Source organism: Numida meleagris, chromosome 4, assembly GCF_002078875.1.
Source record: "Numida meleagris isolate 19003 breed g44 Domestic line chromosome 4, NumMel1.0, whole genome shotgun sequence".
Classification (NCBI taxonomy): domain Eukaryota; kingdom Metazoa; phylum Chordata; class Aves; order Galliformes; family Numididae; genus Numida; species Numida meleagris.
The window spans coordinates 39,142,628-39,158,427 of NC_034412.1; the positions used below are offsets into that span (position 1 = coordinate 39,142,628).

The following is a 15,800-nucleotide window of genomic DNA, read 5'->3' on the forward strand; positions in this document are numbered from 1 at the left end:
GTAGACTGGGGCGAATGGAGCACCTTGGAACGGCAGGGAGCTGGCAGCGCGCCTAAAGATAGGTATATTTGCGCGGCTCCTGGCATCCCCTCAGCGCCAGGGCCTTCGCTCCCCGTCCCCGCCGGAAGTGGCGCCCCCTCCGCATCGACCTCACTTCCTGCCGCTGCTTCCGTCTCCGGGCCGCGCCGGCTGCTGTTGGTGCCGCTGCTGCTGGTGGTGCCGCTGCTGCTCGCGGGGCGTCCGACGGGCGGTGAGTGGGGCCGCGGCGGGGCACGCGAGTGGGGCCGTCCCGCCCTCGCCCCTCCCCTCGCTGCCCGGGGCGGGGGGCACCTCGGCGGCGGCGCGCGCGGGGGGCGGTTGTGTGGCGGGAAGGTGCCGCCTGAGGAGAAAGCGCGGGCTGAGGGAGGGAGGGAGGGGTCGGCGGCCGCCGCACCGGGCGCGCTGCCCCAAGCCGCAGCCTGCCTGGGAGACCGCGGCGGTGGGCGGCGGGAGCGCGGGGCCGGAGCCCTCCTCGTGGGCGTCTTCCAGCAGTGCCGCTATCCTCGGCAGCGTCCGGCGCGGCTCCGGGCGCGTCAGTAAAGCGGCGTGTCAGAATGAGCCCATTCTTTCCAGTTCACCGAGCCCCGAACTAAAGTCTGTCTGTCTGTAGCGAATTGTTTTACGATTTTCCACTCAGCTGAGCTGGAAGTGCCGTGGAGTGCTTGGAAAGGCAGAGCAGCTTGCGGCTCTGCGGTACACACGGACCTCAGTGGTGATGCAGGTATCTCAACAACTTACTCGTTGAGACAAAAAAGCTTAAGGAGGTGCAAGAAATGCAAACGCCGTAGCACTTGTTATGGCATTGTAAGAACGTTGCTCGAACCCCGAGCAAAGGGTGGTAGTGGTTGGTTTCTCTGACACAAATGCATCTACTGACGTTTTGTACAGTGAAGCCATACTCTGTTCTATTGGTGGTTTTATATCTCACCCTTACAGTACACATATGCCTGGAACAGAAGGTGCAGCCAGGGCAGAGTTTTTCATATGTTACATTTGAAATTTCTGCGGTGAAATTAATCTGCAGAAATTAGCTTTTTTAACAGTTAATTCACAGTATTGCAAATGGAAACAAGTGCTTTCTTTAACTGGCAGTACAGAAATCAGTGCCTAAAAGCAAAAGCAGCATAGACAATAGGTCTTTTCTCCATACCCATTTACAGCGGCCAGGCTTGTATGCATACACAGGAACCTATTCTTATGCTGAATTATTAGGAATCTTGGACGGGGAAAGCTTGTGACCTTTAAAAAACTGTTCCAAAGTTATCTTTAGCCATGTTCATTCTCAAGAATGCTGCACAGAGGCAAATCTTCCTAGCTTACCCAATACTCTTTAAAATTAAAAACAGTTGCAATATGTAGATTCAATACTGTCTGATTGCACAAAGCGTGGGAGGGAAGGCTTTTAGATCAGTTAAAACTTTGCATCTGTACAGTAGCTTAAAAAATCATTAGCAAGTTGCTGTCACATCCCACCCTGTGAAGGGAGGGAGGGAGGGGTGACCAGATTTAAAACACCCCCCCATTGGTTTAAGGTGAAATCACACTCAAGATCTAAATGCAGTCATCAATTTTACTGTGTAATCATAGAAGTACTGGCACTCGTACAATTCTAACTAAGCTATGTGGCTTAACAGCGCGACTTTACGAGAAATCAAAGCAAGCCTTGCCTTACTTAACAACTTTAAGATGAAAAGAGAAAGAAAAAAGAAAGAGAGAGAGAGAGCGATAGGGGAGGAGAGAGAGAGACAAACAGGGAAAGAGATCACTGGTCTGGGTTCTGATGTTGGTCCAGCCAGCGGGGATCCTCAGTCTGTGGGAGCGCTTGTCCAGAAGTCCCACAGTTCCAAAGTCCCCATCAAAATCCTCTTGGGCATCCTTTTACACCTGCTTGATTTGCAGGGTTTGCCATCAACAGCTCCACTTGAACAGGGGAGTTTTGGACAGAGCAAGGCCATCCTGTCTCCACAGAGCTCCCTACGCCGACCACATTTTCAGCTGTTAGCCTGCTGTCATGGCAATGGTCTTATCTTGTGAGTCTTTGGGACAACTCCAGGCATACCACAGATAAAGCATAACTTGGATGTTCTTGAGACTCTGACCGCTCTGTTCCCCCCGTGGAAGCTGCTGACAGTCAGATTTCTGCAAAGGCAGTCTTCAAGTGGCATTACAACCGCAACTCCGTAATTTTATGTGAAAATTATAATCTTCTGTTAAGTGGTGGGAAAGTCATTGCAGCGCTCCTCACTAAAATGTGTCTGGCTAGGTTTTGCACACAGTATTGCACAGAAGATCAGAGCTTTTCAGATGGAGCTTGATAAATCCTATGTCAAGGCTCAGGAAAGCCTTAAATTTATATAAATGATGAACACGGCTGTGTTTAAGGCTGAAGACATTGCGGGCTCTCCGACCTGTAGTCAAAATACCTTTTGCTGTGCCGTGAGCATTTCGAGTTTCAGTCTGCGCTGTGTTTTGTGCCCAGCTGGTATGAACTGGCATGTGCCAGCCAGGACCAGACGGAGCACAGTCTGTAGCAGCTGCTGCATAACTCGTGGCACTAGGAGTTATGAATTTCAGCAGTGTGGTGCTCAGGTGCTGCTAAGCTCTAAGATGTCCCTTCCAAAACTGCCTGGTAGGTTTCAAGAGCTGTGGGGGAAACCTGTGCTGTACCACTGACAGAAGCTCTGAAGGCAGGAGGAGATCCCAGTCCCTTCATATGAGGATGGCTTTCAGGGAAGCTTCTTCAGCACAGAGTAATTGATGAAGAATATTCAAACCTACGATGAATCGTTCTGTAATGTGTGTTTTGCATATATGATTAAGCAGCATTGGCCAAATGCCTGGTGACAGCACAGGGCTCTGGAATGTTTCCCTGCTGCCTGGGTAGCTTATTCATGCTAGCTTACTTCCGTGAGCATAATCACTCCTTTTTAAGTCCTCCTGAACTCAGGAGTGTTGCTACTATTGGGCAACCTGAAATTATACACGCCGCAGAGAGAAAGGTGGGTATGTCATCACTCAACCTCTCCTTCGGAGGAAGTGAAGAGATTTTGCCCCAGCCCTAATTTCTACATAAAACAAGTTGAGAATTGTCACTACATGCTGCCTTCAGCAGGGAAGGAGCATCGTGTTGGACACGTCATTAATGCCATGATGCCTCCGGCTTGTTATGCACAAAGAGCAATAGTGCTTGGAGGAGGCTTGATGACAACGTGCACTCCTCAGTGACAGGTGCTTACACTCAGAATCGGAAGCCATGATCAAAAGACGTTGCCTTTTTCCTCCAAACACCTCAGCCATGGTTTAGTCACAGTGGGGAGCCTAGGTGATGTAACCTAGTTTGTTAACACAGCCAGGCAAACAAAAAGGCAGCACTTGATCTTGTCCTCGAGACAGGGGTGCCACCGAAGAGCGGAAGGTTTCTGTGCTGCAGGGCCATGAGAGTGGAGGTAAGATCCTTTCTTTTGCAGCCTCATTTCTGTTGTGGTATAAGAGTTAGGGGGTAAGGAGCAAGCTTCTTGTAGCCTAACAAGCTCCATATGACATCGGTCTCACTGAGGGCTGTGGATCTCCATTTAGGCTAAGAGACTGGTACTGAATATGGTGGAGACACCAATGGCAGAACACCTCAAAACTGCTGCAAATGTCCAGTGAGAAATCTGGAAATTGTACCTGCTTTTTCTGCAATGGAAGATGAGAAGAGAGAAAAAAACAACCGTGTTAAGAGCAAAAGGCTTAGCTGGCTAATTTTTTTTTTTTCAACTCTGAAAAAAGCCAAAAAGACATCAGTAAAATGCATCAGAGCTCCGTTGTCTCCATGAATTCTGTTTACAAGGAAAGGGCAAATAACCTTTTCTTCTTAAGAATGGAAGCTCTTTGCCTGATTTTTGCAAGGAACATCTAAGCTTTGGGTGTTACTTTAATAAAAATAATTCCTGATCTTTTAATGGAATACCTTAAACTCTGGGCGTTACTTTAATAAAAATATCTCCAAACTCCAAGATTAACAGAATTGTTAAAAAGAGTTAGTTCTCAATGAGAAAAAAAAACAATCTGAATTTGGAATTTCTGAACCAAGCCCTTGAAAGCAATTTGTGGCAAAACTCCAGGGAAAAAAAAAAAACACAAAAAACCTCATTTATATAAAATAGATATATGTCTTTATTCTTAGTTATAGCTAGATACTGCTTTGTAATGTGGTTGTCCCCTTGCGGAGCCCTAGAAATGGGGTGTTTTAGGAGAACTGGGTTTAATTTTAGTCTAACGGTAACGTGAATTGGAAATTCTCGAAGGGACTGCTCAATTTAAGGATTTGCAGAAACTGGAGTCAGAGAAAATACTGTCCATGTGTACGTACCAATAAAAACTTAGCTCCCAAATCCACGAAGGAATAATTCCCTTCAGTTTCCATCAGACTGTCAGACTTCCACGTGCTGTAACTTGTTTTATGTACCCACAATAAGTAAAAGGCGCACATGGATACATAGCTTGCTGCTGAGAGAGGCCACAGTTTGGATGCGATTATAGAAACATTTGTCTTTATTATAGCAGAAGAGAAAGTATTTTGAAAAGACCTGGCCAGCAGGAGGGCTGTATCACTTTCCAAAATATCCTCTGGATCATCCTGAAAACAGAGCTGGTAACACGCTCTTGACTGACGGCATAGGGTGTGAAGCATAAATTCCTGAGCAGGAAAGATGTATGTTGGTTGTGCAATGGGAGACTCCGTGTGATCTCGTTATTTATGGCACTTCTCTCAGATGTCTTTCTGTGAATAGAGCAGCTGCTGTGAACTTAACATGGCACAGAGTGCTGGGTATGTTTGAGCTACCCCATTTTACCGTTGCTCAGGTCACGCTATGCGCCCATGAGCACTATCAGAAACTGGCTGTAAAAACAGTACCTTTGGGGGAGCCCTTCTACTGGCTGATGGAATTTTGGAAGGAAAAAAAGTGAGAAAGTTCCCTTCTGTAGCTTCGGCTGGTGGATGTCAGGGAGTGATAGTGTCCTGCGTCCCATTTCCTTATACTGCACTATCAAAGAAAAGGTGGACGGGAGGATGCCTTGCTTTTTCTTTGCACTGAGAAAGCTGGGAGGGTGGAGGCAGAGGCCCAGGCTTTTCCAGTCTCACCTCTTTTCTTTGTGACCATCTCATTAGATGACTGCGGCCATTGTTTGTTGGAACTTTCCCTCCCCATTGTGTTGCGTTTGGTATGTGACAGCACCATTGCTAAATAGATCCAAATCTACAGTCAGATAAGGCTTGGAATTACTGATGCTCTTTGCACAACTAAATAACTGAGTTCACATGATCTGTAAGTGGCCAGCAGATTTTTTTTTCTTAGGCAAAGTATGTACTGCTTGTATTTCAAATTTATTTAAAGCTATTTTTAGCTCAACAGATTGAGTATTCCAACAGCCACAAATACCTTTGTTGAGTCCATTAAAAGATTTCCTTACTCAAACTGTGCTTTTGAGTGTGACAAATGGAAAGTATCACATCTTTTTCATTTGAAATTCAGTAATGATTCTAAAGCAGTAGAAGTATTGCAGTTAAGGTTTTGCCACTGTTGATGGGAGAATTGTTCTCTGTCGTTATTGCCTTCCCTAGGCAGAGGCGAAAACACTCTGCCCTCGAGTTAGTAGCCTTGTGGGAGGAGCCTCAAGAAATCAGTTGTTGAGGGAAAGTCTAGATCAAGGTATTCCATGAGAATGAGCCCAACTTTGCAGGTAAAAATGTGGAAACCAATAGATACGGGACAACTGGCAAAGGAGAGTGTCCCCACGGCCCCTGGATATCAGGCATTCCCATGGCTCCCATGGGGGAACTCTCTTGCCCTACAAAGTCAGAGAACTTCTTATGCTGTCCCCAGTGAGAGTTGGGGAGCGGCCAGTGGGCATATATTAGAAGGCTCAGTGAAAATGAGTAGGGGGACCTACTGATAACTTTTCCCCTTGGTCCTTTTAAGACTGCGGTCACTTTCTGGTAGACACAGAGGCCCGCATGTCTGCTTTAAATGCTGATACTGCAGGCCAGAGTGAGATTGTCCCCAACAAAAAACAGATACGGGTTACTAATGTAACCTAATTCCTAACCCCTGCCTGAGTGAAATGCTCATTGCTGAGAGAAACCATCCTCGCTGAGACCACTGTGGGAATGCTTCCTATGAATATTCGTTGATGAGATTTATTGAAAGGGAAGCCCTTTTCAGACTCTGGGGATAGGAAATGGAAGTTCAGGTCTTTGGCAGCCCTGGTAAGGCTTTTGCAGGCTCCCCCTATGCTTCCACCATCCAGAAACATAAAGATTCAGTGGGGTTTTGAGAATGAGAGGTACTTCTGTAGGTGGCAGATCAACTAAGCCTGGGCTGTAAAGATGTTTTACTGGATCTTTGACTTCTCTTTTTCCCAATAACAAGCTGGAGGATGACAGGATAGAGCACAGCCCTGCAGAAATTGACTTTTTGGTACTGGTGAATGGCAAGATGGACATGAGCCAGCAATGTTCCCTCACAGCCCAGAAAGCCAACGGTATCCTGGGCTGCATCAAAAGAAGCGTGGCCAGTAGGGTGAGGGACGTGATCCTGCCCCTCTGCTCTGCACTGATGAGACCTCACACGGAGTACAGTGTGCAGATGTGAAGTCCTCAGTACAGGAGGGACACAGACCTGTTGGAGCGTGTCCAGAGGAGGGCCACAGAAATGATCCGAGGGATGGAACACCTCTCCTACGAGACCAGGCTGAGAGAGCTGGGGCTGTTCAGCCTGGAGAAATTTCTGGGGAGACCTGAGGGCGGCCTTTCAGTTTCTATAGGGGGGCTATAAGAAAGAAGGGGACAGACTCTTTAGCAGGGTCTGTTGTGACAGGACAAAGGGAAATGGTCTCAAAAGAGAGAAGCGCTGGAACAGCTTGCCCAGAGAGGTGGTGGGTGCCCCATCCTTGGAGACATTCAAGCCCAGGCTGGACTGGGCTCTGAGCAGCTGATCTAGCTGTAGGTATCCACGTTCACTGCAAGGGAGTTGGACTAGGTGACCTTCAGAGGCCCCTTCCGACTCAAATTATTCTTTGATTCTAACTTCAAGTGAGGGAGGAGGGAGAGAATAGGAGTAGCCTCCCCCTTTCCTCCTTTTGTGTGAACCTGAGACTAGCAGTCTCTCTCTCTCTCTCTCTCTCTCTCTCTCCCTCTTTCTTTCTAACTTTTGACACATCACGGTAATATAATTCCCCTTAGTTTTAAGTAAATTTGTTATTTATTTGAATCCCTCAAGTAATTGTCATTACTCCTGGTTATCGCTCAGAGGATTGTAAGGTTAACCTCACCCTAGCCCACCGAGTGGGATGGAACATAAGGCAGCGCTTGTGGCTTGGCCCACAGTGTAAGGGGCTTGCCTGGGAGCACTGTGGAAGTACTTGGTTCAGTCTTTACAGCTGTATTGTAGTACAGGAAGGCATTTGTGAGCTCTGGAAAGAAAGTATTAAGACCATTACTCTGGAGCAGAGTCCCTAAACGCTGCTACGTAGCCATTAGACATCATGGGGAGGTCATTGAGGAGCATATGCTGATTGGAGTCAACAAAATGACAGGTCTTGCATATGGTAGAACCAAATAGAGGCAAAAGCTGCATGGGATTGTATTATTCAGTGAACTGACAGTTGGCAAAGTGGTGCCTGTACTGGTTGTGTTAGCACTGTTTTCATCATTAAAGAGCTCCGTTTGTTTATGGACCTTATGTTAAGGCTGGGGCAGGAGTTTTCCCTTGACTGGTTCCTTGCCTGAAGATCTCACTAAAAAGGATGAAATTGTAATTTTCTTTTCGCTTGAGGCCGAGAAGTATTCTCTTGACCTAATTCACCAGTTCTAAGCCCATAATCAAAGCACGTGTGGTAAAACAGTGCTAGCTATGCAGTATTTCTCACAGATGCTATAACAGTTCTTTAATCTCTTGGAAGGGCCATGAGGTATTCCAGTGGGATATCATCCAGACCTGCTCTTTCTCTCCTAAGGACTTAGGGGTTACAATCCTGTGGCCTGGAGTCCAAAGTTTTAGCTCCGGGAGCTGTGAGAGGAAGACTGTGTTTTGGGGAGTAGAGAGGATCTCAAACCCTCAAGGCTGTTTTAATATTCTCCCTTCTCTGTCTGCTGCTTGTATGTGTAGTTCTATTTTTTTTTTTTTTTTTTTTTTGGTCACCAAACTTCAGTTGAATTAAGGTGTGGCTTTATACCTTAATGCCTTTTGCATCCAGTGACTAATTGCACTGGAGCTTTAGCTACAACTTGGCATAATAATTTCGATGAGTACGTCATCAGCTCATCTGTAAGTAGCAACAAAGGCTGAAGTTACCGACAGAGGAACCCGCGGCCCACAGGGACACCGTTCAAGAGCATAGTGGGCTGGGCTGAGCACAGCTGGACACTGTTCTTTTTTCAGGCATGGAGATGGGAGGGGAGCTCTTTGCTCAGAGGGAGAGGTTCCTGCATGACCTTGAAAAGCCGAGCGTGTTGTGCTGCTGCTTTGTTCTTCTAGAACTAAATTTCTCAGAATCTCGAGGGAGTTTGAAGAACATTGCACTGGGCAAAACAGTTTGCTTCTAAGGGTGGCAGATCTTACCTGGAAAAGATCAGAAAAGTGAGTCTATAAGATCTGGAATTGGGTAGGGGCTGGTGAGATTTTGATGGAGCTGCCAACTTCCAGCAGATCCCAGAAACTCTGGTTCTAGAAATATTGCTGGCTAACTAATAAAGTTGCTAAATTATGGCTTTAAAGGCCCTCAGATCATGTTCCTGCTCCGTACCAGAAAGCAATGTGGCATGGTAGGGTATGGTGCAAGCCAGCTGGAGCCCTAGGAAGGGGAAGAGGTGGTTAATAGTTCCCACAGTGCAAGAACAAAGGGACGTTAAATGAAATAGAAAATAAGTACATTTCAAACCTCATATAATTATGCCACATGATATTACCGAGGCCAAAAGTTTAGTCAGATTCCAAGCAGACCTGGACCTTTATATATACGTAATGATAATATCCAGATTTGCAGTAAATAAGATTAAAAATAAATTAGGGATATAAACCTTCATGCTAATTGATGAGGTCAGGAAGGAATTTCCCCTTTGGGTGAGTCACATCATTGTTCACTCTGCAAGCTGCTCCACCTTTTGAAGCATCTGGTCCCGATCAGGGTGGGCAGAACTCTCAGGCAGACAGACCAGAAATCTGACTTGTCGTGGCTGTTTGCAACGCGCCCACCCTGGGCAGGACTCTCTAGAAAAGGATTGAGAGGCTTTTTTTTTTTTTTTTTTTTTTTAGGGACTGCTGCAGTCAGACATACTGCAGTATACATCTGCTTTTCCATGGTGAAAGGTGACAACTCTTCACCAAGTGCCTTTATGAAAGCGAGAGAACTCTCTGCTGACACGTCAGCCAATGTGCAGGTGGGAGCTGCAATGTTAAGCGCATGAGGCATCGCTGTATTGCCCTGTAGATAAAAAGTAGCTCTGTGAGCAGCTCAACTAGTAAAGATGAGCTTCCTGCAGCTTCCCAGTGTTGGTAGCACTGCAGTAGCTGAAGCACATTTCTTTCCATTACCAGCAGGACGGTGTCCGAGCAGCCAAGCGCCATGTTGTGGTTTGTGAGCATTTTAAGGAAAGCATGGCATCTGCCCAAGTTTGTGAAGCAGCGCGTCACCTGGGGGCTGCATCACTTGTTTACTCTGCAAGGCTGTTGTAGGAGGGAGCACCCGGGAAATTTCTGTCCTTTTCCACAAGATGAGGTTGCAGTGCCGGTGTCTGTGCATTAGATAGTCGGCACGGTTATGTAAGTGCTGTTTCCTAGGGAAATGGGGAAATGAGGGAAAACACCAGTCCTGCAAGCAAGTTGCTGTGGAATATTTTCCCCCTCAAAGAAGTCAAGTACATGAACAGTTACACCGCATCTTTGAGGCGCATATGCCTTTAAATCAAATGCTATCCAATGTAAAGATTTTCCCCGGGGTTTAAGAGGAAAGCTTCCTTGCCAAAGTAAGGTAATTGAGTTAACAGCCCGTGAGGTTTCTGTGTTTTGTTATTGAGCTACAAAATTCTGCTGGTGTTGGCTGCTATAAAGATCAAAGTTAGAAGGCCCAGCCTGCCAGCAAGTTGTCTCTTCAAAAGAAAAATGAAATATTTCTCAGTTGTTTCAGGCATTCAGGTGACAGCCAGCATTAGATCTTTTTGACGTCAGGCTCAACTGCAAATATTAATCTTTTTCTGCAGTTCTCGGTTGGAATGCAACAGTGAGGAGTGTGGATATCTTCTAATCTCTGTTGTGCATATGCTGAGTGTAGACATCTGATTAATGAGTGAGGATGTTGTTAATAATTGAATTAATTGTTGCCAGATCATTTCTGGTGCTCAGAAATAACGTGCAGTTATGATGATTACAAAACAGTGAAACTGCAGTTTCTGTATCTTGCATACAGTGATCATCATGATAAAAAGATTGAGGATCACTGCGGTGTACAATAATTGGATGGTTATCTGAGCGTGTTCCGAGTGTCTTGCTGATGGGGCACTTGGGGCCACTTCTGCTTTTATACTCTAAGCTCCTGAAACCCATGGTAGTTGGCTTCTCTGAGTTTCTGAACAGCAGCCATGACGACTGCGGCACAGGCTTTCAGGGCTGTTTGCCTTGTAAGCTTTTGAAGGAAAGGACTCCTTCAAGAGGTCAGAAATAGGCGAATGTGTATTTTTCTTTGCTGTGCACATACACTTCTCTCCAGTTGCTTATCAGCTATCATTCCTATGATATCCAGGGCATCGGCAGAGAGTTTGACTGTCCGAGGCAAAGTTATCTTCTCTGCTGCAGTGTGCAAGAGCCAAAGCCAAGCCTTTTGGTGCTGTATGAGATGCTGTCCCTAAAGCTGTTCCTCCTTTCTAGCTGAAGAGAACCCCTCCCACTGTGACTTTGCAACGTTTGAATTGCTGATGAAGGGCAGCACTGTCTTTCCAAGCAAAGTGCGCCATGTGTCTGGGGAGCGCTGCTGCCAAGGGCTTTTGTAGAAGAAAGGGGGATTTCAAACGAGAGGTGGAGTTCTGAACATTTGAGATGGGAACTGATAAGAAGTGGGCTCTGCTCTGCCCGTTTGGAGGAAATTTGGGTGCTCATGTCTTTTTTTAAAGACAGCCCTATCCCTAATGGGGAGGGATAGAATTGCTTTTGTGCTTTCGTCTGACAGAGAGCTGGCTTGCGGGCTGCCTTTGGTGACTGTTCTCTCTTCTGACCCCCTTGGTCAGCACTTAGTGAGGTCACGAGGCAGGCAGAGGGCTTGGGTGGCTCGTTCAGGCGTGAGGTGGCCGTGTCGCCCTGTTGGCTTTGAGTCGTCTCATCCTGCTGCCTTTGTGCTGTTGGCTCTGAGCAGTGCTGTTGGCTCTGGGCCCACCTGGTCCCAAGTTTTAGGTGACTGAAAGCCCACTGAGTGAAGCACACAGGGGTAACAGCCAGGCAAGTCCCCTCCACCCCACCCCACAGCTTGGGAGTATTGTTCTGGAGACAAATATATGCTGGAAATAACTGAGGCCTTGCTGAGACCTTTGTCACTGTTAGTTGCAGTGCTCCACTAGCTGAGAAGTGTGTAAGAAAACCATATATACTGCAGACATTGCGTAGCTTTAGGAGCAGTTGGGAAAGTAAAGGAGAGGCTGTGACATCAGTAGTGGGCTAGACCACTACTTCCTTGGACAAACAGATCCTGGGTAAAGACAGCTTGCACTGTGCTTGCCAAGGGTAGGTCGGCAGATGGGTCAGCAGGTACTGGCAGTGGAGCCGCGTGCCACAGATGAGTTTGGCAGGCTTGGCACCCCAGGAGGTTTCCCACAGTATATAAGACTGGCACCAGATTTCTTCCACTCATCGTGATAGGAGCAGAGACGTGGATGAGGCGGTGTCGTTGGTTACGCCAACTGTGGCACTGGGTGCTTACACGCCTGGTTTGGTGAATCTTTAGCAAAAGGAACTCTATTTCCTAAAAGGAACTTGAGTGAAAGTTGTGATTTTATTAAAGACACAGAGGCATATTATTATTCATCTTTCCTTGCTTCATCCCTGTGATGTTTCCTGTTTTGCTTCTTGAGATACAGGTATCATGATGAGGAGCTTCTCAGAAACAGAAGTGGATGATGATGAGTGGAGATGAAGAAATCATACATTTAAGAAGTTGGCTCGAGTTTCCGTTACAGGCATGGAAAGTTTCTGAGACCAAGCCAATGCGAGAAGAACATGAGTAAAGAAGAGGGAGATGTAGACCCAGACTTTCTAGAAGGGATTGCAGGATTGAGAGGACGCTGCACAAACATCACGTAGTTTGCTTGCTTATTCATTCACCTGCACCCCTGGATTGTAATACCTTGCTTGCATATCTGCTTGGAAGTTGAAAATCCCCTCACATCTGTGTCTTTAATATAATCATGGCTTCAAGCTTGTTTTAGGAAGAGCACATCACTGTGGTTTTATTTGCGGATTAGATGGCTGCCACTTTGTACTTTAAATCGATTTCATTTTTCTGTCAAAACGTATGTCAAGTAGGGAGAAGACCAGACCATAGCAGTTACAGAACGGGAGATGGGGGTACTTGCTTGCATTTGATAAACAGCCTTTGCTTAAAAGTGTGAGAGGTACTTAGGTCAAAGCAAAAAAAAATAGCGCTGTCCCTCTGATTTGAATAACCTTGTAATGTATTGTTGTTATGCTATCCATCGACAGATGTTGTAATCAAATATTAATCAGTTCAGTCTTTTTTTGGGAGCAACAGCCAAATAAACGTTCCAGATGGATAAGACATTTTGTCAGAGCTGTGGGGTGTTAAGTGCAGATTTCTTACAACTGAGTTGAGAGAGCTGTTTACAGAGGTAGTTACTGGAACATCTCGGCTGTTACTGGAAGAATCTCCACGGAAATACTAGCCCTGCTGTTCCGCAGGTTGTTGTAAGACTGATACAAAGTTATTAAGATTTTAACGTTTATATATTGAAACTTTTAAAGTTAAATGTAACTTTCAATACTGAGCAGTGCTCCTGGTAGAGGCGTCTTTGCTTTTAATGTGAAGTCTTATCTGGCCTTTTATCCTTAATAAAAGGCTACGGTTATTTTTGCACACTGGCTGAATATTTGGCCTTCAAGAGTATACAATTACTTGGAAGAGTAAAAGCAGTTGTTAAAGGACTGTTTTTCTAATGAAAATAGTTTGAAATCATATAATTTTAGTTGCTTCAGAATGGATGTGATTAGCGTGTTGGAAGCAGTTTTACAGTGGATATAAAGGGAACGGTTGAGAGACAGTGGCTGAGAATGCGTCCAGCTATTTTTATAGCTAACTGTTGTATTGTAACACTGGGTTATTTTTTCAGTCTCTTAACGTAGATATTTCCGTCTAATTGAACAGCTAAATTATACCGAGATAAAAAAGCTATTTGCACTTCGTAATATTTATATTTTAAAATAGGTGTTATTGTACTAATTGATAAGTAAATCAGAATGACTGTGAGAAAATCCTGGCCTATATTATTACTTTGATAGAAAATTTAATATGGGATAGTATTGTCTGTATAATATTAAAATGTTTTCATGGATTTTTAGCTGCTGAAACTGAAACCAATAAACTTCAGTGTCTGTTGCTGCAAGCAAACAAGCAAACCTGAACATTTCTCTTTTCTTCGTATCACCTCTCACTCTGTGCAGCTGGTGCTTCCCCAGCGTTGCTCCTTGCCTGGTGTACGCCTTGTTGGGTCGAGCCGGGAGGCACTCAGCCGGGAAGGCTTGCCTGATGGAGAGCTGTGCCTCTGAGTTTGTGCAATGAAATTCTCTCCGTTTTCTGAGTAAGTCCTTATGAACCCCAGGCAGCGTAAAAGCCCAGGATTAGTGGATGAGCCAATGGACTGCTTGTAATTTTTAAAAATTTTAAAAGCACTTTGTCAGCAACTGACAACTATGGTTTAAAGTAGATACCTAATAGCCTTCTGCATACCTGAATTTCACCTTAGATCAGTGACGCCAGCGTCTTCCAAAATTGAATGTACACGACTGAAAAGTGTGGTCTGGGTACATTCTGGATTGCTTTAGAGAATGGAAAATGATTTTTTTTTTCTCAGTTGAGAAGTTTTAAAACTGGAAAGGATCATGCTTATTTTAAAACCCTGCTCTGTCAGATTTGAAGGAAAAAGAAACTTGTAATATAATTTAAATGTATTGTAATTTGTTTAGCTACTTGTATTACGAGAAGTGACTGAAAGGAGTTCACATCTACAGAAGTTTTAAAGAAGACAAAAATCGAATTGCAGAAAGTAATTGGTTAAACACTGGAGAAAGTGTTGATTGAAGTATTAAGCCCATTTTGGGAGTAATGTATGCCACAGTTTCAGGGCAACTGGTTTTTTTTCACATCATTGTATTCAGCAGATTCAGTTCAATGCATAGTTAATTCAAGGCTGAGGAACTGACTGACAGTTGTAAGAATGGGATAATTAATTTTCCCTTTTTAATTTCTGTGTAGAGCAGATATGAAAGGAAATGCCTTTTGTGACTGCTGAAGATCTCAGTGACCAGAAACGACCAGTTGTTTATTAATGATAGATTATTCGTTTAATGTTTTGGGTTTTTTTTATGTGTTGATTATATTTTGTTTTTGGCTGATCCTCATTCATTTTTGGATAACGGTGAGTCTTCTTTACACTGAGAGTGACAGAGCACTGGAACAGGTTGCCCAGAGAGGTTGTGGAGTCTCTGTCTTTGGGGATATTCAAGACCAATCTGGACGCCTACCTGTGTGACCTACTGTAGGGAAGCTGCGTTAGCAGGGAGGAGGGGCTCAATGATCTGTAGAGGTCCTTTGCAAACGCTGCCATTTGGTGATTTTGATTCCTTTTTCTTTGTCAATACCATGGAGGATTCAGTAGTCTCTTCCAAGTCCTGCAAGAGCTGTGCTCCGCACTTACACCTGTTCTCCAGAGGACCCTCTTCACTTGATGCTGTTGTCATACATGGCTGACTTCTTTTTGTTTTTTTTTGTGTTCTTCTCTCCCTTGAACAGGGCTGTACTGAGGTGCACATTCCTCATGTTGGGCAGATTAAGGGAAGTCCCTATCCAAACTGTGGTGGGCACAGCAGAGCCCTAGAACAGCTATGTCTGGTTTTTGCCCCTCTCCAGAAAGGCAGGAGGAGGGGAGGGTTCCTTTTGGGATACCCTTTGCTATTACTGACCTCTCAGCAGCATCCACGCTGTCTTTCCTCCTCTGGGCAACCATCGAGGTGCTGTAATGCATCATTATCGCCATCGCAGCTTAGCTATAAACACCTTTTTAAGAGGATGAGGCATACCAGTCACTGGCACTGCTTTCTGGTGCCATGTACTCAAGGAAATATCTTCTGCTACCTTAATGACTTTCTCTTCTCTTTATAGCTTGTATGTCAGCAAGCAGAGAAATTTTAGCTGTTCGAGCTCTTGCTGCAGACGAATACACTTGTCAGTTCACCGGAGGCAGCGTGTCTCCCATTATCCTGCCCGTGTCTTTAGGACCACTCCGTGTGCTCCACTGAGACATGGGCGCTGGACTGCCGAAGCAGAAACACTGATGTTACCAGGGCTTGCTTGCAGGTTAGAAAAATCCCAGATAAAACATGGAGTCATCTCTCCATCAGCAGTCACTCATCTGAGGGAGTGTCCTTGATAACAAGATCTTTGACCAACTCCCTATATTAATCTTGTTTGTGTGGCAACTTTTCCTAAGGTTTTCAGCGCTT

General features: G+C 45.3%; 1 protein-coding gene across 4 annotated transcripts in view; it reads left to right on the forward strand.

Moving 5' to 3' along the window:
- SLC20A2 (solute carrier family 20 member 2) overlaps positions 55-15,800 on the forward strand; it is a 58,266-nt gene continuing 42,520 nt past the window's right edge. For 2 of the 4 annotated variants that reach the window (XM_021394243.1, XM_021394242.1), the window contains exons 1-2: positions 55-250; positions 13,743-13,879. The gene's annotated coding sequence lies outside the window, so the exon portion shown is untranslated. The remainder of the gene's footprint in view (positions 251-13,742; positions 13,880-15,800) is intronic. The other 2 variants (XM_021394244.1, XM_021394241.1) reach the window with 1 other exon arrangement.